The following is a 15,767-nucleotide window of genomic DNA, read 5'->3' on the forward strand; positions in this document are numbered from 1 at the left end:
CAGAGGTTCAGGACAAGTAATGAAAATATCAAGATCTCCACCTTATTTCATATTCTTAAGCTCCATATTACATGATGTTATGGAACTGTACTCGAACAGTCTCCCATTGGACAGAAGCATGAGACCGACTGGCCAATAACCTGCAGTGTGATTCATTCCCTCTCTTCCTCTATGTTGAATCCTCTGTCAAATTACGGTTTCACTCCAGTTTTAAACTTTCATTATCTCCTGCAAGCATGTGGGGAGATCAAGTGTTCAGCCGTGTGTGTGTGCGTGTGTGTGTGTGTGTGTGTGTGTGTGTGTGTGTGTGTGTGTGTGTGTGTGTGTGTGTGTGTGTGTGTGTGTGTGTGTGTGTGTGTGTTTATCAGTCAGTCTGTCCACAGACAATCTCGCATACTACTAGACCAATCTGCTTAATATTTTTTTTGTGCTTATTTATGACCCAAGTACCTCTTGTGGTTACGTTGATAAAATATTTTTTTATTCCAAAACCTATTTTTTGACTGTTTTTTTACCGTTTTGGACCGCTGACTCCTCCCTCTTAACCATCAGGTAGGGGCTGTAAGGGATCAATAGCTGCTTTAGTAGCAAAAGGCATCTCTGGCAATTGTCTAGGCTCAAACATTCATAGACATCCATTTAAAAGGTTGGTCTCATTTTAAACTGGAGCATCTGCAGATTAATTCCATTCCCGATATGTTATGATCCACTCAAGTTAGGCACGAATAAATCCACATTTCTTTTATCTTCATCCCTATCTTGACTGTAATTATTGTGTGAGATTGAACTCTTCTTTGGTTGGGAGCGGAGAGGCAGACACACCTTCTAATGAATTTCTGCACTCTGCTGATTGTACCTTTCTAGTTTACAGCGTAATCATCACTTGCTTCTCAGATACCCTTACAAAAGTTATCTCATTCTCTCTAAATCTCGCTTTCTCGTCCTCAATTACCCCAACGTAGGATGTTTTTTGTTTGCTGCACTTTTCATGTTTTCTGGCCCATGAATAAAACACAAGCCCCAGAGCTCCCAGGCTTCCTAAAGCTCAGGAAGCACCGGACAGCAAACAACGTTTTCACGGTTCCTCCCCGTTGGACCTCCTGCGTCTGAATGTGCTGATATTGATGTTCCACACCAGTGCGCCCTTTGGTACCACGTGTAGATGCAGTTATCGCACACACTGCAGTTCTCGAGTTGGCTGAGTGAAAGTGTGATTTTACGTTATGAAGAAATTCTCAAGAAAAAGTAAAGATGAGCAAGTGCTGAGGCTTCTATCTACTATCAGTGCTATTTCTGCAGCTTTTCTGGGGTAGGATGTTCTTTGGTAAATACTTGAGGCATGAGGTGGCATCTGCCTGGTTAAAATGTCCTTAAATACTGATGATTTGTTGCTGTGTTAGCTGTGATTTGATGAATAATCCCAACCGATTTTGTGAACATGAACATTTTTTGTGTGCTGCTTTCTATGCAATTGGTTCCAACTGGGTGTCACTGACAACTTTTACATAACAGACCCTTGTGAGTTTTTTTAGAATGTCAGAAAGCATCATTTTCAAATCAGAGGATGGCGACTTAAGTTGAAAGGGTTAAAAATAGCGCTTTAACATCAATAAATCACTACCGCATTAATACTGAAGCTCCGCTGTGATTAGCATAATCAAATGCGACAGCCGGCACGAGGACAAGCTACTTCTGCTGGATTCTACGCCACGGTTTAGATTGGACGGTGGAATTTTACAGCTCAAACAGATGTTGCCTCGACAACACAACACACGACGTTGCGGTTCTAAAAGGAGCTAAAGATTTCAGAGTTTTCCCGCAATGGCAGACGGTGGACGGTGATTATTTAGTTTTTCTCTTCAGTAAGCAAACCGCATCAGCTGTTGCAAACAGATCAATGCTAATGATCTCCCTCTCTCTGACATGGAACCAAACCCAATAGCTGTCATGCATATAGTCCTTAATAAGTGTTCTTCCAAGTAACCAACTTTCCTGTTTCTGCAACCATAACACTCCTGCTCTGCACAAAGGCTTGGAGCTGACAGCGGATTACTTTTGGTGTCATTACTTAGGGATGCTCTGAGAAAATCTCCTTGGTGTTGTCATGCTTCCTAATACGTTGCTGCCGTGTTGCTGGTGGTGCAGAGAAGGGCTTTTTTTTTTTTTTTTCACCAAATGGGAATTTAAGTGTGAATAAGCTATTTCAGTGAGAGCTGAGTAATGTAGGACACCGGCGAATCAGTGGAGAGTCATAGAAAAGAAATCAGTGTTCTGCGTGTTTGTTTGTGTGTGTTTGTGTTCTGTGTGCCTGGACAGCTGTGAGTAAATATACGCGTGTACGAGTGGGTGGAGGTGTTCGGGCGAGAGAACGAGAGAGTGACAAAAGAGAGACAGTGAAAGAGGTGAAGGAAAGAGAGAGATCATACTTCTATGCTATTCTCCGGTTGAATGCTTTTTTCGGGCATGTTGGTAGACAGCAGCTGCCGGGAGGCGTTAAGAGCTGGGAGGTACAGCTGAAAGCGAATGAGGCAGAGCAAAACGCTGTTCTGAGGAAAAAAAAACGATCCAGCATGACAGAGGTGGAAGACGCGAAAGGCCGGTGTGCTGCAGTGCTGCTGTGTGAGGGAGCCCAAAGGAGTCTGACAAAGGGGGCTAATAGATTAGTCAACAACCTGTAAAGCATCCAGGTGCGCGAGGGTGAGAGTGAGTCCGTGGCATTGCTAACATGCCAACCACGCTGATAACGTCTGCTCGCCTCAACCCCATTAGACTCCAGTCAGCACACTCTATTTCCCTGTGTCAGCCCCGCTGCCAATCAACTGCGGACCTCTGACCCCGAAGCAGAAAGCCGGTATTATCAGCCAGGCCTCGAGGCCAGCGCGGCGAGACGCAGCTGAATACCAATGTGTCTTATCTGTCGGCCATGTTTACCAACCAATTTCATCCGGGGTTGACTCTCTCGCAGCTTTTTTTCTCTTTGCTTGGATGTCGCATGTCGAGATCTGCTCGCTGCACTCCACAACAACAACAACTTCATCTTTCTGTAATTTCATTTTGGAAGCGGTGGCTGGCGTATAATGTGCATAATGAGGTAACGCCAGGTAGTTATTGATGATTGCGGAGCGGGATAATGCATGGGAGATCATTGCAGAAAAATGCAAATGCATCCCAGAGCACATTCGTCAGCGAACCTTCACCCCCTGGCCTCGACACATGAAAGTCCACCGACAGATTAAGCAACGGAAAAGGATGAAGTGAGTAATGGGTTTATAACCGTGTTGACTGATCCTTTTATGAACTATTATCATCAAAGGAGACTGTGTAAAAATGTCCTAATCCACTTGAAATTAATCTGACTCCTATTCCTGAGTGTCAGCAGCCACTGCTGATAGTCTGTCCTCTCTGTCTACACGGTCTGTCTGTGGAGCTGATAAACCATTAAATCCTTAGGAAGAAACCTTCCACAGAGGATACAGCACTCCTCTGGACCCTTGTCTCCTCTCGTGTGCCGCTACACTCTCATGACTCTACTTAGTGTTTTCCACACCTCCGTCAGATGTTTCTTGATGTGTAAATCCTCCGTTGAAAATCTCCGCCACATGTGTAATATACATAATAATCCAATGGGCTGCTTCTGTCAATAGCAGCTATGTACATATGTGTTGCTAGAGTGATTTTTCTTTTTTTTTAAGTGAGAGGCAGGCTCTGGCTAAGTTGTCTTCATCGCCTATTGATCATGGTCTCCAGTAGTTGTTGGCAAGAATCCAGAATCTAGATTGTGTTTCATCTCAAGCATTCCTTTCTTAAAAGTGATTCTGTTTGTAGATAGATGGATGGATAGATACATAGATGGGTGGATAGAAACATCTGTTTTTTCAACAACAACAACAACAACAACAAAAAAAAAATACTGCTGAAGCTGTGAGTGGAACACCAGCTACTTTCTGGCTAAGGTTTTTTCCTCAATCTGTTAGAACTGCAGCTCAAGCAGCGATCAGACCTGACATGACTTGTGCGGTCCCAATTGTTGCAGACACCAGGGGCAGATCAGAAGGGAAAAGGTGGGGATTGATAGCTGTGTGTGTGTGTGTGTGTGTGTGTGTGTTGTGTGTTAGAGAGAGAGAGAGAGAGAGAGAGAGAGAGAGAGAGAGAGGGGCATAAGCTCCTTGCTGCATGCCTCTTTATTTTTGCCCAAGCTGCTTAATCTTGGCTGCAACATTCATCCCTGTCATCACCTTCAAAACAACAACTCACTTTGTGCATAAAAATAAGGATAATATTAACACAATATCCTGAATGTAGACACTGAACCACTCCTTTTTTTTTTTCTTTTTCTTTTTTTAAAGCTGTTGGATCTTGGATTTCTTTGTTTACAGTGAGAAAAAAAAAAAACATCTGACAAATCTCCAAAATGCATTGTGTATAGTCCCAGAGCCCCACAGAGAGACTTGATGACTTCACGTTAAAACGCATACCTCACACCACAACACACAAAGACAAGGGGATGGGGTGGCAGGTGGGAACTGTGTGCAGAGTTCTCCATCAACAACATCCTCCTCCACAACACACACATGCGATGCGACACTTCACCACTTGTTTCTGCTAAACACTCACACATATGTGCGTAAATCCCCCCAAAAACACACTCTGCGTAAAAGCAATTTACTACCCATCAATTAGACAAATACTATCAAACGTTGAACAGCTTTAAAACAGATAATAAAACACAGATTTGAGCCTTTTTACTTGATGAATGAATGTCCTACCTTTTGAGTTCTTAACAATCCTAATGTTGTTTGGAGGACGCGCACACTCCGCCCGTACATTGTGGCTGCTCTGCTGACGGTGTCGCCCGGGGAAATAGACATTTTTCTCAGACTTTTTTTCATTTGAAGAAATAGCCAATCATTTCGGGCTGAACAGGTCTCCTGCTCGGCAAAAAAACGCCGCCGTCACAGTGTCGTTATCTCTCTCTTTCTCTCTCTCTCTCTCTATATATATATATATAAATGAAGGTCTCCCTCCCCAGTAAAGCGTTTTACCTTGAGAGTCGGAAAGTTAAAACACCTTCTCCCTTTGGTCTGTGCAAGAGAGAGAGAGATAGAGGGAGGGATGGAGTTGAGTTCTAGTGATGGGAGGTTCAGAGAGGAGGAGAGTCCGGTACGCGCACAGAGAGAACACAGCGCGCTCCCTGCCTCCCTCATGCATGCGCTTACTTCCACTGAGTGCATGAAGGATGTTTCTTAGAAAGGATGTTTTTTTTTTTTCTTCTTCACTAGGCAGCAGTATCCCAAGCACCGGACAATAACAGTACAGTCATTTCATCTTCCTATTTAAATGAATTATTGAACAGTAGGAGCTACAGTTTGGAAGCAGATGGCAAGTCTGCAAACTATATAAAAAAACATGTTATAGAAGGAGATAGTAATGTAATAGTAATAATAATCATTGCCAGTGCAAGTGAGATTATGATTGGGTGGCTGGATTGTCATCTCTCATGTATCTCTCCAAGGACAGATAGCAACCCCCCCCAAAAAAGGACGTTTCTTAATAAGCCACTACAATTACTCAGAGTGGACCAGTGATGTCTGCTTTGAGCCAGCTGATTAGATTAGTTCAAGTGAATGGCGATAGTGTCAGTGAAAGCCCTCTCTGACATTTTGTGGCACTCAAATTAGTCACTTTAACTTTCTTCAGTTTTAAAATAGACCTGGAGAGCCAAAATGAAAAACAGACATTACCTCAACCAGCGACAAGGCACGTGATCATAAACGCTTCCTGCCATAGTTAAAGCAATGTTATTTTGTGAGTGGAGAGGGTTCAGTTGGATAAAAGTGATACTTTGATGCACCAATCAGGTTTTAGGAACATTTTAATCAAAGTCTGATGACGGCTGTGGGTTTGCTTATGTTGCCAGGCTCCTGTCTGGATCAGCTTCGATCACACAGTATTTAAGAAGTGGACGTAGTGACTGTGAAGTAAACCATTGGTTTGTGGATGAGGGTTTTGAACCCATCGAGTTGAGTTTTTTGGGCCGCCACCATCCTTGTTTTTTTGCAACCATAAGTGATAGGGTGGAGCTAAGTACAAATGTATACTGAATAAGACAGCATGCATGTTGTATGATTTTTAGGCATCCAAAAGGTTACAACTTACTTTCGTTAACAGAAAACACATTATGAAAGAGTCAAAGTTCTAAATCGAAAACGCTCACAGATTAGACATCGCCTTGGTAGCGACCTGTAAGTAAAGCATACCCTGTTTAATTGTCTATTTTAGTCTAAATGGAACCATAATTTATTATATGAACATCATGCTGTGTTGAAGAAGACTTGAAACTATCAACTGAGAACATAAACTCATGTTTACAATATTTACTGAGGTATCAAGTCAAGTGAGAAGTAGAGACTTCTGATTTATTTTTGCAACAAGAAGTGTCGCCCCCTGATGGCTAACAGAAAGAATGCAAGTTGAAGGAACTTCCGCATTGGCTTCACTTTTTACATTACACAGTCCTGAAAGAATGCAAGTATTGACAGGACCACAGAAAAACAAAGAAGAAGAGGGAGACTCCGCCATGAAAGATGGTCAGTGTACTTCAAAGGACTTTTTTGAATTTTATTTTTGCTCTGTGTTAACTTTGTTCTTTGTGTCCAATTTGATTCTGCTTGTTCAGCACTGTTGCCATTACCTTTTCTGCCACCTTTGATCAAGCCACACCAACACAGTCCTGAGATATAGATAGAGTCATATTTACTATATATGGCCAGCTGTCTTCTGGTCTTAAACATGAAGTCAAACGTACACACACTTTTGTCTGTGTATTTTGCTAATTTAATGGTCTGCCTCCGACGAAGGAGTGGGAGTTTCCAATGAGCTGCCGCAGCGGTGCACCTGCTCACCGGCAGACAGAAACAGCGGGTAAAACAGCGGGTAGTGCCGGCATATTTTCTCTTCTTTATTTCCACCAAACTGTTTGAACATTGTTTGAACATTAGAAAGACTAAAGATTTTAAACTAAAGTTTCTGTGAGTTTATTTTGTTTCTGTCCATGTTGACTGAAGTGTGTTTTACGATGACTTAAGGCAATGGATCCTGTCAGAGTTTGGTGTAAAAGTGAAACTGGAATTGAGAAGGTTTCCTGCTGTATTTTTCCAGCCTGGTCTCACCAAGTGGTGTGTGAATGACAAAACAGTTTGTAAGTCATTAAGCATGCAATAACACGTCATGTAGTCTGTACTGACTGCAATGTAAACACGTGTAAATATGCTGACGTACTATGCTGACGTAGCATAACAAGTGAGAAAGACTACATATGGTGGGTGGAAGAGGATGGTTGGATGGGTCAAACAATCACAGGACTTTTAACCTGAGGCATGTACTACAAAGCGAGTTCAACATACCCATGGTTTCTTTTCGTTCTCTGGCTTAACTGACCCTGACAACCCCAATCACCCTAAACGGTCCTACAATGGTGGTTATCAACTCGGTAAATCAACGCTTTCTCAATCTAGCTATGAGCGTGTTCACATAAAAGGGATGGCGTATGCAGTTAATGGCCAAACGTAAACAAAGACAAGTCTACTGTCCAGCAGAGCGGCATATTTTACAACGAAGAAAAAAACTGTAATATTAGAAGTTCAACACATAATCCAGGCTAAAAGCCATTCAGTTGCAGCTGCCAAATGCAGGAACGACAGCTGGCTGTAGAGCTCACTATGATTACATTTGTGTATTCTGTTCAGTTAATAGGTTGGTAAGATGCATTCTCATTGAACAGAATGAAATCACCCACATATTATAATCACTATTATTATAATTTATGGTGTTGTTAGATTTCTGCTGGACCGCCCCATTAATACTGGTGTCTGATACCAAGAGACCAAAATGGGCTGTTTTGTTTTTTTGTTTTGTTTTTTTCCTCAATGAAAATGTGTTTTTTGAAAGGCTAAACTCCAATAAAACATGCATTATTATTTTGTTTGATAACACGTGAAGTTTGGAAATAATTACATCTATCTTTCTATCTTATAAATGTTCAATAAATGTTGATTGAGTTATATTGCAAATGTTTGGTTCACACAAGTCAAAACCAATCCTATACGTAGCCATCACTCTGGAATCTCATTCTACTAACGATATTTATAATACAAATAACAGTATTGTAGCCTAATCTTTATCAAATTCATATCCCAACATTAGGAATTGAACTAATTGGTTACAGCCCTGTATGAAAGTTAGCATACTAACTTCTTTTCATTATTTTCTTATATTTAATATTTATTTGCTGACAAGTCTGTTTCACACCACCGGCTTCACAATGGAATAAGGCTAAAATATTTTCATACGCTCCTTAAGAATACATCCAAAGCAACCCATGACATTTAACAGAATACGCACAGGTAATTATAGTCAGATCCAGTGATATTAGGCATTCACACAGGTTGGGTGTGCAGCTTAAGTTACCGTGGCGATCTACTCTAAGAAGAAGTAAACCACCATCAATGAATTTAAACCCAGGGTTAAACCTGAAGTTACCTGCTGCCTGGTTGCCCCGTCGCTCAGAGGTCCCTGCGGGAGATCCACCCGGTCACAGCTTCTTTCTGTCCTGGCCCCACAGTGGTGGAATGAACTCCCCACTGACAGCAGAGTCGCTGCCCATCTTTAAACTCACCTCTTCATGAAGTACTACCCTGAGCCTTCCTCGTAGCACTTATGGCATTCATATTAGTCTGTTGCACTTATTGCATTCGTATTAGTCTGTTGCACTTATTGTATTCGTATCAGTTCATTGCACTTATTGTATTCGTATCAGTTCATTGCACTTATTATATTCGTATTAGTTTGTTGCACTTATTGTCTTCGTAGTAATTTGCCTCTGCACTATACCTTTGCTCTGGTTTATGCTTTTAGATGCTTGTTTAAGAAAGGAGATGCACTTATGACTTCTGGTGACTAGTAGTTCTCTTGAATACCTATGTTGAATACACTTATTGTAAGTCGCTTTGGATAAAAGCGTCTGCTAAATGACTGTAATGTAATGTAATGTAATGTAATGTAATGTACCTCTCCTTCATAGTTAAGGGATCAGGAGACCAGCGTTTCGAACTGTTGTTTGCGTCCAAAAGTGTTGAGTTTTTACATGAGGGGTGTTGGTTAAATGCTTTTCTTACTTGTGTTACATTGTTTATGGTTTACTTAGTTTATGTACTTATTTTAAGACCAACTATGATGTTTTTCTTAAACCTTACTGCAGCCTTTTCAATGTAACGATGCGGCGTAAAATGAGACGCATAGCCTAAAATGCATTTATCATGACATGTGAAATGTCCTTTTAAATGTCCTGCTAATATATAGAATTTTCTGTTCAGGTGTAAGAATATTTCCTTCTCTGACATTCTGTGAGTTTATTTTATCTATTTATCAGATGGAGCGAAATCGCCGCTTGCTCATAATGCTTCCTGGTACATGAAGGCACAGCTGGCACGGTCAATATAGCACACTCTGGGGAATTTAATCCATCACTGGACTACATTTACCATCAGCACTAATTAGACATCAACATAAAAGGTGCTCAATTTTACTTTTAAGTTCAAGACAGCCTCCACGGGGTTAATGCGTAGTTCAAGTAGCTTGTTTAAGTGCATAGCTTCAAAGGTTGCCTTGCACCAGGTCTGAACTTCTATATCAGTATCTTGTATCTAAATCTTCTTTAGCAGTACGTTAGAAGAGTCCCGTCCACAATCTCCAGATTTTGATCTTTAAAGAAAAATGCTCCTACATTTTGCGGCAAAGGGATCTGTGGTATTGACACTTCCTTCCTTTCATGTGCAATGTATTGTGCGATTTGGCATTTGACCGTGTGCACCACAGAGCAAGAGAGTGAGAGGATCAAATACAGTCTTGTAGCCACAATGATCATTGCTTTGGTTTGACCAGGGGATGGACAACAGGGGGGTGTCTCTGACAGACTGTGTAATAGCCTGAGTGTTCTGAAACACGGATCCCACCTCCGTTTCCACATTTCCCACAAACCACCCTCTGTTCTAACCCTGCGGTGTGTGTCATTTTCTTTCTCACTCTCTCAGTATGTCATTTTTTTCCTCCATATTGTCATCTACTGTCTTCTTTTTTTCCCTAACTCAATATCTCTGCAATCATATCTGACAAATAGATCCTGATCCTGCTGGCCAGCTGCACTCGGGTCCCCATCAGAAACCCATCAATCATATATATCACACACAGCTTTCTTCCTTCCTTCACTCTTTTTATTTCAAAACCTAGCTCGGCCATTGAACCGCTGTCACGCCAGAGAATGTGGCCGTATCCTCCTCTGCTTTGTCGTAGGGCGGTCATTCAGCACCCCACCATACCTCCAGGCATGACTTGCATTACAGATGAGCTGCAAGATCCAATTTGTTTGTGTTGAGATGACTCCAATTCCTTTGCCACAGAACATTAGGGCTGCAAATTAATATCCCAAGGCTCAGCGGCTCACAGGTCTGTTTCGAGACAGGAGACAGGCACACTGGGATGAAGGCAGACGCACGGAGAGAATTCTTTAAGAACTGAGGTACCTCGTCTTCATAAACCCTTGTACTCCCATCCCACCTTTTTCTCCCCCTTGCTTTCCCCTCATGGTTTCATCTGTCACCTTTAGAGACCTTCTCCCAAATGAGTTTAGAAAGTAGAGGTCTCATCTACAGTGTCGTGCTCAGAGTTACAACATCTAAAGTCACTCTTACCTCTCAGCAGACATTCTCTGGGAGCAGCAGGAGGGAATACAAATGAGCAATAATGTGAAAATAAAGTTGTGAGAAACTTCGATACAGCTGAGCGAGATGATGGTGATGTTGACAGATGCTGGATGGTAATCACCGATGTATAGCCTCCTATATTAAGCAGTGTTTATACTGCATGTACTAGGTGTTTAAAATGTGTGTAAGGTATTCATTTTTCTCATTTATTCTTTGAAAAACATATTTGTTTTTGTACCACATATGCCTTAATTTAGTTGAGCTGTTTTGCCCTGGTTCCAGTCTTAATGCTAAGCTAAGCTAAGCTAACCAACCAGCTGAATGACAATATGTGAGTACGGCCGTTTCCAGCTACATATTTACTACACAGACGTGAGAGTGCAATGTTCTCAATTAACAACTACAATAATACCAATAATATACAACAGCTGCAAAGTGTATGTGATATATTCAATTAGCAACCCGCAATATATGCATTGAAAAAAGTTTGTCCGCTCCGGGCTACTGTAGAAATGTTGTGGCCATCTCCATGAAGAGGACCTGCTCTGGATGTAGATATAAAGGGCTAATTCCAAGGTAACGAAAACACAACTAAACTTTTTTGCAGGTGATTATGCACAAAGAAAAAATAAACATACTTATGATTATCACATTACATTTCTGCAAATAGATCCCCGTAAATACTACACACTGTTCTTTTAAAGTAATGTTAAATTCACAACAATATACAGTATATTCACGACTTCAGGCTAAAGTGTTGTCTCATGGTAATAGCTGCATGCTGGTAGAGTCTAACCTTTGCTTCATGCTGCAGAAGAGCTGACGCGATGGCGGCATACTAAAAAACAACCACCTCGAGGTAAAACAAAAGAAAAAGATTTTGTGGGCTTGAAACTCTCTGCAGAAGGTAAGATCAGAAAGTAAGAACATCAGTCATGTACACTGTATAGCACAGCGCCCTCACACCAATGCTGCAGATTCTAGGAGAACTTCAAGCTGTGAAGAGAGACAGCTGTTGCCTGCATGCTATCAACAAACCATTGTCATCCCTCTAAACTCAGCACATAAAGCAAACCAAACTAGTATTTCTTTGTAATTGCTGTTTCATATTTTGACTTTAAGTCAGTTTGAATGCAAGACACTTTCATCTGTGATTTAAATGGAATCCTAGTTATTTTAAGATGTGACTAACTTTATTTGCACATTCATGGGGTCGTACAATGAATGAGAGCAGATCACAGTGGCTTTTCAAACAGAGCTTTCTGTTCTTTCTCCAACAAACAAAATAGAGAAAAAAAGTCTGAAAAACAAGCTTGAAGTGGACCCATCCTTGGTGCCGAACACACACGTCTCTAAAAATGACTTTGAAAGTCTTTCATGAATTGTGTTGTTATTTGAATATGAAGAGAGCAGTCATAGAAGATTATTGGAGAAAGCATTGAGGCTGTCAAGACATAGCTCTCCTCTTCATTCATGGCAAGTCCTCAGTGCTTTCATTCTTGCCCACCTCCATGTCAAACAGTAATTGTTTTTATGCTTGCAAGCCCCCTTCTGTTTATAGTAACTGGCTTTTTACTAATAAGCTTCATTGGAAATCCATGAAGCCTTTCATTTTTATAGTTTCTCTGTTTCTTGTTGGGATTAACAATTTGCCCACTTATTGCCTTTTAAAAACATGCAGTAATTTCTATTTTCCACCAGAGATCCATACATGTTCTTTGTCTATTATAATGCTATAAATAATTATCTTCACTGTTCTTTCTGTAGTCTCTGTAATACCTCTCAGTATTTAGGGTAAGTACTTACCTTTGCAATTAAAAGTAATTGCTAAATGCTAATAACATCATAGTTTTGATATTAGATATTTATTTACACGTCCAAAATGGTCCAATGTGAAGGAACTATCTTCTCCTTTTAACCACACACATACTATTAGTAAGTCAATCAAATGTTCAAAACCTTATTGAAATGTTTCAAAACTGTTCCGATAAAATAATTATCTTGCATTAAAGTGTAAATAGACATTAAAAGCAAAAGAAAATGAGTAGAATTAATTCCGGCAGTTAGATAAATCCTTTACCGAAAAACCTCTTGTCAGAGCCAACTTAAAGCTAGGGTGGGTCATTTCTTTTACTGTAATATTTGGCAAAACTGCAGTTAGATAAATCCTTTACCGAAAAACCTCTTGTCAGAGCCAACTTAACATGGTGTGGCTGTCCAACTGTGCATAGTAATGTTTCACTCTCATGTTAATGTAAAGTTTTCAAGAAAAGTCAAATAATCACAGATTGGTTTAGTCACAAATGGAATAATCCTTTTTTAGTGGAAAGGCTCATAGTGTTATGACTGATGAGGGTAAAGTAGCCAGTGGCTGGAAATTACGGTAATTATGCTGCTCAGCTAGATCAACATTACATAAATAGTTTGTATGAAGGAGATCCGTAAAAACGTCCCATTGCATGGATGTCTGACAAACCATGCATGTGTGTATGTGTGTGTTTTTCTAAGACATACTATAAAACTTGTCAATGAATATAAAGTTTGCGTGTTAAATTTGCTAATGCACTCTACGTACCAGTCTTAATGGTATTTGGCCTTCATTTTACATTCATATCAAGCCAGTGCAAAAATACTACTTCAGTTCTTTGGGACTATATTCCATGGATGGCTGCTCTCAGCTCATCTTCCTCTTTGATCAGGACCCTTTCCATCTCTGTTGCATCACTTCAGCCTTTGGGTGTCCTATTAAACATCTCTCTCTGGTTCTTTGATTCCACCACCTGCCTGCGCTTGTTGTGACTGTTTCAGCCACCAACCAGTCGGCATCTCTGCGTGTGTGACCATGGATAACCCCTGAAGAATGCTTTAGAGTCCAATATACCGCCCCCCAATGAATGCTGGACAGCAAACTGAGCTAACGATGTTTGAAAAAGAGTCTCACAACAAATGCCTCGGCCAGGCATTATAATGCTTGGAGAAGCACAGTGTCCTTGACAATTAATTTAACTGTTAATGGAATTGTCTTAATGGAAATTTGTAAGAATCTTATTCTGTCATATTTTTTATTTGTTGCTGTCCCATTCCTCCTTAAAAAAAACAGCCTCTTCAGGGGTTTAGAATCAGCACGGAAGCATTATCAAACTCAATTCAATATACAGTTTCACTCTGTTGGAATGGTATCATAAGAGAAGGCTACCTGTCAGAATACCAGGCCAAATTTCACCATCCCTTGGTGCTCAGCAAAGCCTCCCGTGGCTGACTCTGACTTGATCCTGGCAACGTGATTGGCAGCTGTTTAATGAGGCCCTGTGTACCTTTGATTACTAGGCTCCACTAATGAACAGCATGTCAGTTTTGCCCTATTAGGAGAGAATACAGCGCTGGCTACACTGGGTAATCAGTAGAGCGGCGTGTCCAAATGCCAGTCAAAGGGCACAATTGATATTTCATTCGGCTCCCTGTGGAAAATTCAAATCATTAGTTCAGTCTTTAAGATAATATTTCTCTGAGGTGATGTCATCTGCTCTGCATAAGTGTCTGGAACTGATTCTAACACATGCTGTGAATAGCATGGTTTTATTCATTGATGCCCTCACAATATTTAGCACACACTTCAACAACCTTGCTGACCTAATGTTTTTTTCTTTCATGCAGGTATATTTCCAGCCTGTGTTGGAAAACGCAGCTTGTATATAGGGAGTCATGACAGACAGTAGTCTGAATAGTCTAGACAGGGTGATATCCAGATACCACAGAAGGCATTGATAACATCCGACTGAATCTCATATCCCATCCATCCTTAAAATCCTTGAATGTTTTGTATCTTACCAACTGCTAGATTACCTTCCTTTAACACCCTTTTGGAGCATTTCAGTCATACTATCAGACTCTCTGAAACGGCCTGTAATCACCCAATCCATAGTGACTGAAAATCAATTTTTCACCACTTCAGTTTTAGTTCTTCTTGATCCAAGCAGTTTTTCACTCCATAAATTTTAAAATGTTATTAAATTACCTTTGAATTAAATTAGCGTCAGCACTGTTGTGATTTCATACCTACTAAAAGAGGTAATAGTATATTTTTACCAAAAATATTAGCTTGTCACTCCATAGTGTTAGATCTATTATCCTTTAATATGTATATAAATTCTTAGAGATGGCATGTTTGGCATCAATTTCCACTTTTATGCAGATGACACTCAGCTGTGTGTTTCTATTAGTTGTAATGATCGCTCAGAGCTATGTGACCTGTTGGCTTTCCCATTACATGGGGTTGTGCGTCTTTGCTTCCAGGATCTTCTGCTACTCTTCTTTCTTGGGCTTTCGAGCTTAAATTTGTCTTTTAAAGATTCTAACACCCTCTGCAATGTAATAAATACCCAAGTTAATATTGTTCTTTTATTTCGTTTTGTACAATCCTTTTTTTATTACAACAAGTTTGGGCCATCAACATTTAAGTATTGAAAACTATGGTGAAAAGTCTCCCCTTGCAGTTAGAAACAAAGGCATGAAGACATAAAGCCCCCATGAAATTGGTTTAAACCAATTAGCTAATTTGATATGCTGAGTATATTTTGGGGAGCATCAGTAAGGACTGAAAGCCATGAGTTCTAACTGTGCTAATATTTAGCCTACACTAACAAATACTTTTGACTTGACTATTAAGTTTAGGCAAACACAAACTTCAAATTCAAGGGGTTTGAAATATCCCGTATATGTTTAGCATCCTTATCATATACTGACAATGCAAACTAGACTTACTTCTGCAGAAAGATGGTTATTGGAGTCACCTTCTTCGTGGGCAGACATCTGAAGAAATCTCTCTATGAGTCAGAATGCACAATGAGATATTGCAGTAGGAATATTCACAGCTGAGTGCGGATGGAGGCCAGGCAGTCTAATCAGCAGCCAAGACTGAGTTCTGTAACACAAACAAAGGCGCACACACACACACACACACACACACACACACACACACACACACACACACACACACACACACACACACAC

The sequence above is a fragment of the Anoplopoma fimbria genome, chromosome 18 (genome assembly GCF_027596085.1).
Source record: "Anoplopoma fimbria isolate UVic2021 breed Golden Eagle Sablefish chromosome 18, Afim_UVic_2022, whole genome shotgun sequence".
Classification (NCBI taxonomy): Eukaryota; Metazoa; Chordata; class Actinopteri; order Perciformes; family Anoplopomatidae; genus Anoplopoma; species Anoplopoma fimbria.